The sequence below is a fragment of the Petromyzon marinus genome, chromosome 43 (assembly GCF_048934315.1).
Source record: "Petromyzon marinus isolate PM22_M1 ecotype Great Lakes invasive population chromosome 43, UKy_Petmar_22M1.pri1.0, whole genome shotgun sequence".
NCBI lineage: Eukaryota > Metazoa > Chordata > Hyperoartia > Petromyzontiformes > Petromyzontidae > Petromyzon > Petromyzon marinus.
This window is the reverse complement of record NC_133709.1, coordinates 10026633-10037307: the sequence shown is the minus strand read 5'-3', so window position 1 is coordinate 10037307 and position 10675 is coordinate 10026633.

Below are 10675 nucleotides of genomic sequence, written 5' to 3'. Positions count from 1 at the left end.
CGAGGTCTCGGGACAGATCCAGCAGGTGCCATATGTTGGCTGACTGAGATGACCGGTAGATGCACCAGCAGCTGTACCCCCTACTGTACCAACTTGCTGTATGTTAACCACCAGCTCCAACATTACCACCACTTTCACCACCAGCTCCAACATTACCACCATCATAACCACCACCATCACTACCAACATCACTACCACCAGCTCCACCACCTCCACCACCATCACCACCAACATCATTACCACCACCTCCACCACCATCACCACCAACATCACTACCACCAGCTCCACCACCATCACCACCAACATCACTACCACCAGCTCCATCACCGCCACTACTATCACCACCAATGCCACATCAATATCACCACCAACATCATTATCATCAACATCATCACCACCAGCAACATCACCTCCAACAATCGCCATCAACATCGCCACCAGCATCACCAACAGCATCACCAAAGCCAATTCCATCATGAACAGCATCACCAACACCATCATCGCCAACACCACTCCCACCAACATCACTAATTCCAACATCATCAGCATGACCAATCAGCATCATCACCAACATAACGATTAACAGCATCATGATCATCATCATCTTCAACAGCATCATCGACACCACCATTACCACGCGACCTGAGTACAATTCACAACTAATGGTTAAATTTCAGTGGTGAGTGATATCTGAAACCGGTCCTCCTCTAGATGGACTCAGCTTTAAATGAGTACCGGGTGCGATGTATAAAGATCGCCACCGGGGAGACAAAGGCGGCCGGGCGTGGATTCTGGCCATACCACCCCGTCGTGCGACGATCTGGCGTTAACAGGTGCTCGCTATCGGCACTTTGCCCAACACTCTATCACGGCTATACGGGGGATATGTATCTTTGTTTTTGTCTTTCGCCACCACCACGGGGTAGAGTTCCTCTCTCCCACGTGGAGTTAAACTGGGAATAGCATGCGGTGACGTCGGCACGGCGCTCGTGCCAGGCTAGGTTCACTGTGAGCGCCACGTGAAGTGTCGAAGTCTCGGTGGCAGGATGTCACGGGACATGCTCTGGTGCCATGGGTTGACTGGCTGATATGGCTGGCAGGTGCGACTTACAACAACAAACAGACAAAGATCCCCCGTATAGCTTTAACGGACTGTTGGGGCAAGTGCTGTTAGCGAGCACCTGTGAAGGTCGGAACGTGACACAAAGGGGTGGGTGGCCAGCACCACGCCCGACCGCCTTTGTCTCCCCAGTGGCGATGTTTTCACGCATCGCACCAGGTACTCATTCGAGGCTGAGTCGACCTAGGGGAGGCCTAGGACCGGTTCAGATAATCGTCACCGTGGTGTTGGCCGCGAATGGGGGTGGGGACAGTGGGGGGTGGTTGGTGGGGGGGGGGGTTAGTGGGGGGGGGGACGGTGGGGGGTGGGTTGGTGGGGGGGTTGGTGGGTGAGGTGGGGGATTAGTGGGGGGGGACGGTGGGGGTAGGTTGGTGGGGGGGGGTGAGGTGGGGGGTTAGTGGGGGGGGGGGGTACGGCACACCACGCACACACACAACAACAACAACAACCGCCATTCGCCACTAAGTGGCGGTGACGTCACCACGACGCTTGTGCCAGGCCATGTGCACCCTGAGGCCACGTGAAGTGTCGAACGCCCGCTGGAGGGAGGTCACGGGGCAGACCCAGGTGCCACGGGTCGACTGACTGAGATGACTGGCTGATGCACCACCTGTGCCCCCTACTGTGCCAACCTGCTGTGCTTTAGCCACCCGGCGCTCCGCTCGTTGTTGTGAGCGTCGCTCCTCCGCCCTCCGTTGTTGTTGGAGGGCGACTGCCTCCAACTGCCCAGTAGCGTCCTTCACAAGCCTCCTCCACAGAGGCCGATCTTGACACCGCTGGTACCAGTCATCGGCAAGTCCACTCAGCTCCACGTCCTCCTGTACCACATCACTCCATCTCTTCTCTAGCCCGTGCCGCACCCGTTTAGCCCCCTCGATCCGGCCGAACAAAAGCTGTTTCGGCATGCGGTGGCTGGGCATGCGGGCTACATGACCCAGCCAACGCAGCCTTGCCCGCCGGAGGAGCTCACCAATGGGACCTTGCCCAGATCTTTCAAGGATTTGTGAGCTCCTCACACAATCCAGTCTGGTTAAACCCAGGATGGATCGTAGGCAGGCCAACCTAAATGTTTCTAACCGGCGAAGATGTTCCATTAGGGGGGTCCACGTTTCGCAAGCGTAGTGAAGGGAGAGAATGACCGTGGCCGAGAAGACCTGAAGCTTAGTGCGGAGCGACAGACCAGGTAGCTTCCACACAGCGTTACGCAACCGATGAAAAGATATTGCCGCTCGACTGAATTGGAGTGAGACCTCTGCTGTTAAACTGGAGCCAGTCATAAGCACACTGCCCAGGTACGGGAAACTCTCCACTCTCTCCACAACTGCCCCATCACCGATCGGGAGTTGTGGGGGTGGAGTGTCCGATGGTACAAAATACCCAGGCAGGTGCTTAGTTTTGGTGGGGCTGATGGTAAGGCCCCACCTCTTAGTGGCACGCTCCAGTCTCAGCAGCAGCGTCTCCAACTCCTCCTCTGACTGAGCAGCTATTACCAAATCATCAGCATACATAACGTGGTTGAGCAATAGGGAGCCATCCCTTGACTGCACCCGGGCATCGATCAGCCTCCCATTATATCTGTACCATATGGAGATTCACCCGGTACAGCTATTGAAGGCTTCACAAACTACGTGGTCAAAATAGATGTTAAATAATGTGGGAGCCAGAGGACATCCCTGTCGCACCCCAAGGGGTACAGGGAATGGCTCTGACTCCAGGCCACGTAGTTTTACCCGGGCCCGCTCACCATCATGAAGGTCCTTAATGATCGTGAGCAGAGGGTCAGGTACTCCAAAAGCACGAAGAACGGCCCAGAGCCCAGGCCTACTGATGGTATCATAGGCCTTGACCAGGTCAATAAAACAGAGATGTAGGTCTTGTTGGAATTCCTTACACCTCTGCTGTAGCAGACGGACAGAAAATATGGCATCTGTGCAGGACCGCCCTATCCTGAAACCGCATTGGGGCTCCGCAAGCCTCTCCTCAGCGTGCCTGGCAAGACGATGCTGAATAATCCTTGCCAGGACCTTTCCCGGCACACTGAGGAGTTAGATGCCCCTGTAGTTGTTACAGTCTGTGCGGTCCCCCTTCTTAAAAAGGGGGACCACCAGGGCATCCTTCCAATCCTGCGGAACCCGTCCAGTGGTCCAGACTGTTGTTATGATGTCATATAGGGCAGTCTGTGCACAAACTCAGCATTTCGCTTGGGAGATCATCTCATGGATCGAGTCATGGTGCAACAGACCCCCCTCCCCCCGTGCTAATATTTAATATTTCTTTAAAAAAAATTGTTTTATATATATTGCGATCATAATTTCCTAGCTATTTTTTTCTCTCTCAACCTTTATTGTTCATTATCGATTCATTTCACTGCGACTTGTTGCTTCTGTCGGAGAAAACGGCGTTGTTTACGTTGACGACGTTGTTTACGTTGACGACGTTGTTTACGTTGACGCGACGTTGTTTACGTTGACGACGTTGTTTACGTTGACGACGTTGTTTACGTTGATGCGACGTTGTTTACGTTGACGACGTTGTTTACGTTGACGACGTTGTTTACGTTGACGACGTTGTTTACGTTGATGCGACGTTGTTTACGTTGACGACGTTGTTTACGTTGACGACGTTGTTTACGTTGACGTGACGTTGTTTACGTTGATGACGTTGTTTACGTTGACGACGTTGTTTACGTTGATGCGACGTTGTTTACGTTGACGACGTTGTTTACGTTGACGACGTTGTTTACGTTGATGACGTTGTTTACGTTGACGTTGTTTACGTTGGTGACGTTGTTTACGTTGACGACGTTGTTTACGTTGACGACGTTGTTTACGTTGGTGACGTTGTTTACGTTGACGACGTTGTTTACGTTGACGCGACGTTGTTTACGTTGACGACGTTGTTTACGTTGACGTTGTTTACGTTGACGACGTTGATTACGTTGACGACGTTGTTTACGTTGACGACGTTGTTTACGTTGACGCGACGTTGTTTACGTTGACGACGTTGTTTACGTTGACGACGTTGTTTACGTTGACGACGTTGTTTACGTTGGAGACGTTGTTTACGTTGACGTTGTTTACGTTGGTGACGTTGTTTACATTGACGACGTTGTTTACGTTGATGACGTTGTTTACGTTGGTGACGTTGTTTATGTTGACGACGTTGTTTACGTTGACGACGTTGTTTATGTTGACGACGTTGTTTATGTTGACGACGTTGTTTACGTTGACGCGACGTTGTTTACGTTGACGACGTTGTTTACGTTGACGACGTTGTTTACTTTGACGACGTTGTTTATGTTGACGACGTTGTTTACGTTGACGACGTTGTTTATGTTGGTGACGTTGTTAACGTTGACGACGTTGTTTACGTTGACGACGTTGTTTACGTTGAGGCGACGTTGTTTACGTTGACGACGTTGTTTACGTTGACGACGTTGTTTATGTTGACAACGTTGTTTACGTTGACGCGACGTTGTTTACGTTGGTGACGTTGTTTACGTTGACGACGTTGTTTACGTTGACGACGTTGTTTATGTTGATGACGTTGTTTACGTTGACGACGTTGTTTACGTTGACGACGTTGTTTACGTTGGCGACGTTGTTTACGTTGACGACGTTGTTTACGTTGGTCACGTTGTTTACGTTGACGACGTTGTTTACGTTGACGACATTGTTTACGTTGACGACGTTGTTTACGTTGACGACGTTGTTTACGTTGATGTGACGTTGTTTACGTTTACGACGTTGTTTACGCTGACGCGACGTTGTTTACGTTGATGACGTTGTTTACGTTGACGTGACGTTGTTTACGTTGACAACGTTGTTTATGTTGACGACGTTGTTTACGTTGACGACGTTGTTTACGTTGACGCGACGTTGTTTACGTTGACGACGTTGTTTATGTTGACGACGTTGTTTACGTTGACGACGTTGTTTACGTTGACGACGTTGTTTACGTTGGTGAAGTTGTTTATGTTGACGACGTTGTTTACGTTGACGCGACGTTGTTTACGTTGATGACGTTGTTTATGTTGACGCGACGTTGTTTACGTTGACGACGTTGTTTACGTTGACGACGTTGTTTACGTTGATGACGTTGTTTACGTTGACGTGACGTTGTTTACGTTGGCGACGTTGTTTATGTTGACGACGTTGTTTACGATGACGACGTTGTTTACGTTGACGACGTTGTTTACGTTGACGACGTTGTTTACGTTGACGACGTTGTTTACGTTGGCGACGTTGTTTACGTTGACGACGTTGTTTACGTTGACGACGTTGTTTACGTTGACGTGACGTTGTTTACGTTGACGACGTTGTTTATGTTGGCGACGTTGTTTATGTTGACGACGTTGTTTACGTTGACGACGTTGTTTACGTTGGCGATGTTGTTTACGTTGACGATGTTGTTTACGTTGACGACGTTGTTTACGTTGACGCGACGTTGTTTATGTTGACGTGACGTTGTTTACGTTGACGATGTTGTTTACATTGACGACGTTGTTTACATTGACGACGTTGTTTATGTTGACGACGTTGTTTACGTTGACGACGTTGTTTATGTTGACGACGTTGTTTACGTTGGTGAAGTTGTTTATGTTGACGACGTTGTTTACGTTGACGCGACGTTGTTTACGTTGATGACGTTGTTTATGTTGACGCGACGTTGTTTACGTTGACGACGTTGTTTACGTTGACGACGTTGTTTACGTTGACGACTTTGTTTACGTTGACGACGTTGTTTACGTTGACGACGTTGTTTACGTTGACGATGTTGTTTACGTTGGCGACGTTGTTTACGTTGACGACGTTGTTTACGTTGACGACGTTGTTTATGTTGGCGACGTTGTTTACGTTGACGACGTTGTTTACGTTGGCGCGACGTTGTTTATGTTGACGACGTTGTTTACGTTGACGACGTTGTTTACGTTGACGACGTTGTTTACGTTAGCGACGTTGTTTACGTTGACGACGTTGTTTACGTTGACGCGACGTTGTTTATGTTGACGACGTTGTTTACGTTGACGACGTTGTTTACGTTGACGACGTTGTTTACGTTGACGCGACGTTGTTTACGTTGACGACGTTGTTTACGTTGACGCGACGTTGTTTACGTTGGTGACGTTGTTTATGTTGACGACGTTGTTTACGGTGACGACGTTGTTTACGTTGACGACGTTGTTTACGTTGACGCGATGTTGTTTACATTGACGACGTTGTTTACGTTGACGTGACGTTGTTTACGTTGACGACGTTGTTTACGGTGACGACGTTGTTTACGTTGACGACGTTGTTTACGTTGACGACGTTGTTTACGTTGACGACGTTGTTTACATTGACGACGTTGTTTACGTTGACGACGTTGTTAACGTTGACGACGTTGTTTACGTTGACGACGTTGTTTACGTTGACGTGACGTTGTTTACGTTGACGACGTTGTTTACGTTGACGACGTTGTTTACGTTGACGACGTTGTTTACGTTGACGACGTTGTTTACGTTGACGTTGTTTATGTTGCCGACGTTGTTTACGTTGACGACGTTGTTTACGTTGACGTTGTTTACGTTGACGACGTTGTTTACGTTGACGACGTTGTTTACGTTGACGACGTTGTTTACGTTGATGACGTTGTTTACGTTGACGACGTTGTTTACGTTGACGACGTTGTTTATGTTGGTGACGTTGTTTACGTTGACGACGTTGTTTACGTTGACGACGTTGTTTACGTTGACGACGTTGTTTACGTTGGCGACGTTGTTTACGTTGGTGACGTTGTTTACGTTGACGTGACGTTGTTTACGTTGACGACGTTGTTTACGTTGACGTGACGTTGTTTACGTTGACGACGTTGTTTACGTTGACGACGTTGTTTACGTTGATGTGACGTTGTTCACGTTGACGACGTTGTTTACGTTGACGACGTTGTTTACGTTGGCGACGTTGTTTACGTTGGTGACGTTGTTTACGTTGACGACGTTGTTTACGTTGACGACGTTGTTTATGTTTGCGACGTTGTTTACGTTGACGACGTTGTTTACGTTGGTGACGTTGTTTACGTTGGTGACGTTGTTTACGTTGACGACGTTGTTTACGTTGACGTTGTTTACGTTGACGACGTTGTTTACGTTGACGACGTTGTTTACGTTGACGACGTTGTTTACGTTGGTGACGTTGTTTACGTTGACGTGACGTTGTTTACGTTGACGACGTTGTTTACGTTGACGTGACGTTGTTTACGTTGACGACGTTGTTTACGTTGACGACGTTGTTTACGTTGACGACGTTGTTTACGTTGGTGACGTTGTTTACGTTGACGTGACGTTGTTTACGTTGACGACGTTGTTTACGTTGACGACGTTGTTTACGTTGACGACGTTGTTTACGTTGGCGACGTTGTTTACGTTGACGACGTTGTTTACGTTGACGACGTTGTTTATGTTTGCGACGTTGTTTACGTTGACGACGTTGTTTACGTTGGTGACGTTGTTTACGTTGACGACGTTGTTTACGTTGACGTTGTTTACGTTGACGACGTTGTTTACGTTGACGACGTTGTTTACGTTGGCGACGTTGTTTACGTTGACGACGTTGTTTACGTTGGTGACGTTGTTTACGTTGACGTGACGTTGTTTACGTTGACGACGTTGTTTACGTTGACGTGACGTTGTTTACGTTGACGACGTTGTTTACGTTGGCGACGTTGTTTACGTTGGTGACGTTGTTTACGTTGACGACGTTGTTTACGTTGACGACGTTGTTTACGTTGACGACGTTGTTTACGTTGACGCGACGTTGTTTACGTTGATGAGACGTTGTTTACGTTGGCGACGCGAACCCGAGACCCGAGGAGCTTCCTGGCTCATAGGGCCCACTGCGAAACGACCCGAGACTGACCAACAGCGAGATGGGCGATGTCCCCTCTCCTCTCTCCTTGTGCCAACACGCCCGCTGACCCCCTCCCACCCCCCCCCCCCCCACCCCTTGCCGTGGCTCACTTGACGAGGGGCGCGAATAGCCGGATGACCTCATCGACGAATAGCCTCGTGCGAATAGGGGCCGTCCATATATGACGTCACACGATTTTTGACCCCGCCCCCTCCTCGTCACACGGCGTCACAAAAAGTCAGACCCCCTCCCCCTCAAATATGACGTCACAAAGCTCTGTCCCCCCCCCCCTCCTCCCCCCAAAACCATATTTCCATTTTGAAAATAAAACATGCTTCAAATCGCTTTAAACTAGTGTCGTTGTAGAGCGTATTTAATATGGTGCTGCACTCTGATGTTGTTGTTGGAGTGTTGTTATAATTCAATATTTATTTAAAGTAGCGCATTTTTATGTGACGTCACATTTCTCACCCCCCCCCCCCCCAGGTGTGTCAGGACGGCCCCATAGACGACCCCTTTTAAAGAGATGGATTGCCTCATATATATCGATAGGTTATCTTCACCTTCGGTGAGCACGGTTGGCTACGTACGGTGCGAAAGAAGCTCACCATACGTGCATACAATACACAGATATATATATGACCGAATAAATGCAGACGACCTCATGTATAGATTGGTGACCTCAAATACCGATAGATTACCGAATATATGCGACCTGAAATAGATGCCCTTCGGAGAGACGTACGAGATCATAAACGGAGATTGCCGATCTTGAGAGATGGAAAATGATTTGTATTGATAGGGCACCTTAAAGCGCCCTTACGTCTCAACGCAAGCCATTCACAATGCCCTGCTGCAGTCGAGCAACGGGGACCCCTAGGGCCAGCTGTCCCTGCGCGGTCTGATAAAGGGTACAAGGTTCGGCAGCGTGCACAGAAACTAAACTAAACTATTATATTTATTATCAGGCAACGCTCACCGAGCCACGTGGCTCTTTTTCAGAGGCGACCTGGCGATCGCAAGTGATCGCTCAACGAAGTCGGCTTATCACGTGGACATGTATCGGCAGCAGCCAACGAACTACTCTAAACTCAGGATGTTGATTTTAAATGTGGAGGGGGGGAGGGGGGGAAACCGGAGGATCCCGAGAAAAATCCACGCGACCACGGGGAGAGAGAGTGACACGCAAACTCCAAATATGCAGGCGTCGGGGTCGCGATCGAATCCACGACCTCCTGTATACCAAGCGAGGTAGTTAACATCTCACCACCCGCAGCGCCTCTATGCAGTGACGTTATCAGAGCTATGAATCAGCGGCTGTCCGTGACTTTAAGTCTGTTCAGGGTGTTGTGTTTGTTTTAATTCGGCACTTTTCAAACAACGGCCACAACACAGAGCCTGGGGATGTCTCGACAAGGTCGGTGCCATGGAGATCTTCAAATCTGGTTTTGGTGATTCGGCCTGGTGTCCGACGTTTTACACCACGTCCAATTTGTTTTTTGGTTCCACTACCGTGTGGTTCGTCGGCCTGGCGTTCAACGTTTGGCACCACGTGCTGGGGGATCTTTTTCAGGGGCTCCCCAGCACCGTGGAATGAAACGTCGGACACCGTGCCTGGAGAAGCTCCCAGCAAAGAGCCTGTTGAACCGGCCACACTGGACATCTGTAAAAAAAGAGCTTAATAACTTTTCGGATTCCTCCAGTCTAAATACAGATTCCAATTATCAGAAATCAAGGCCTCATGGTCAACCTCAGTCTCAGACTAGTTTCCCCTCCATCTCTCGTCTGGCCTCTTTTATTTCCATGCTCTGAAGAAGGGCCCTTACCCGAAACGTCACCACATTGTTACCTTTTAAGGACACACAGACAGTCGTAGACCCACTTACCACCAACGCAGGAGCAGCATAAAAAAAAATCAGAACCGTAACTTGTCAAACGAATCGCCTCCACTCGGCACACGAACAAATGACACGTGACATCTTTCTTTTTGTTTAACGTGCCGTATAAAAATAACGGGAGTTTTATTTCAATCATTCATTTGTTCCATCTCTCGTTGAACGCACACGTCTCATTCTCGTCACTTCCATCGATTCCGAGCGGCCGTGTCCGGAACGTCCGGCCAAGTGCATGAACTGTGAAGATCAAACCACGTCGCGGATTCACGGGCCGCGCGATTCCATTCCGTGATTATTTTTTCCCTCTTCCCTCGTGGCTGCGGATGGCGCCCCATGAGAAATCTGCGCGCAACTATACAAAGCCGTCAACCCATACGGTTTACCCGTATTTCTTTGTACAGGGAAATTGAGTTTGCAGGGTCCATACGGCGTACAGCCGTTTCAATACGGGCAGAAAACAAAACTAATTTTGAGGGTTTGTGTTTCTCCCTCGTGATGTGGACTCTGTAGGATGAACGTTGAGATTTATAAGGGACACGGGGGCGACTAATAAGGTCTGCATTGGTCTGTCATAAGGTAGGGCATTGATAAGGGGTTGACAGGCGTGACTATACCGTGTAATTGTTATTTTGTTAAAACTCATTCTCAATCTTTACTCATTTTCAGCGGGGAGCACTTTCACCGATAAGAACATCGGCGTGCGAGGGTCGCCACACATTTGAAACCATTGGGGGTTTGACAGAAGCGCGATTATGATGTGGGTGCTTTCAATA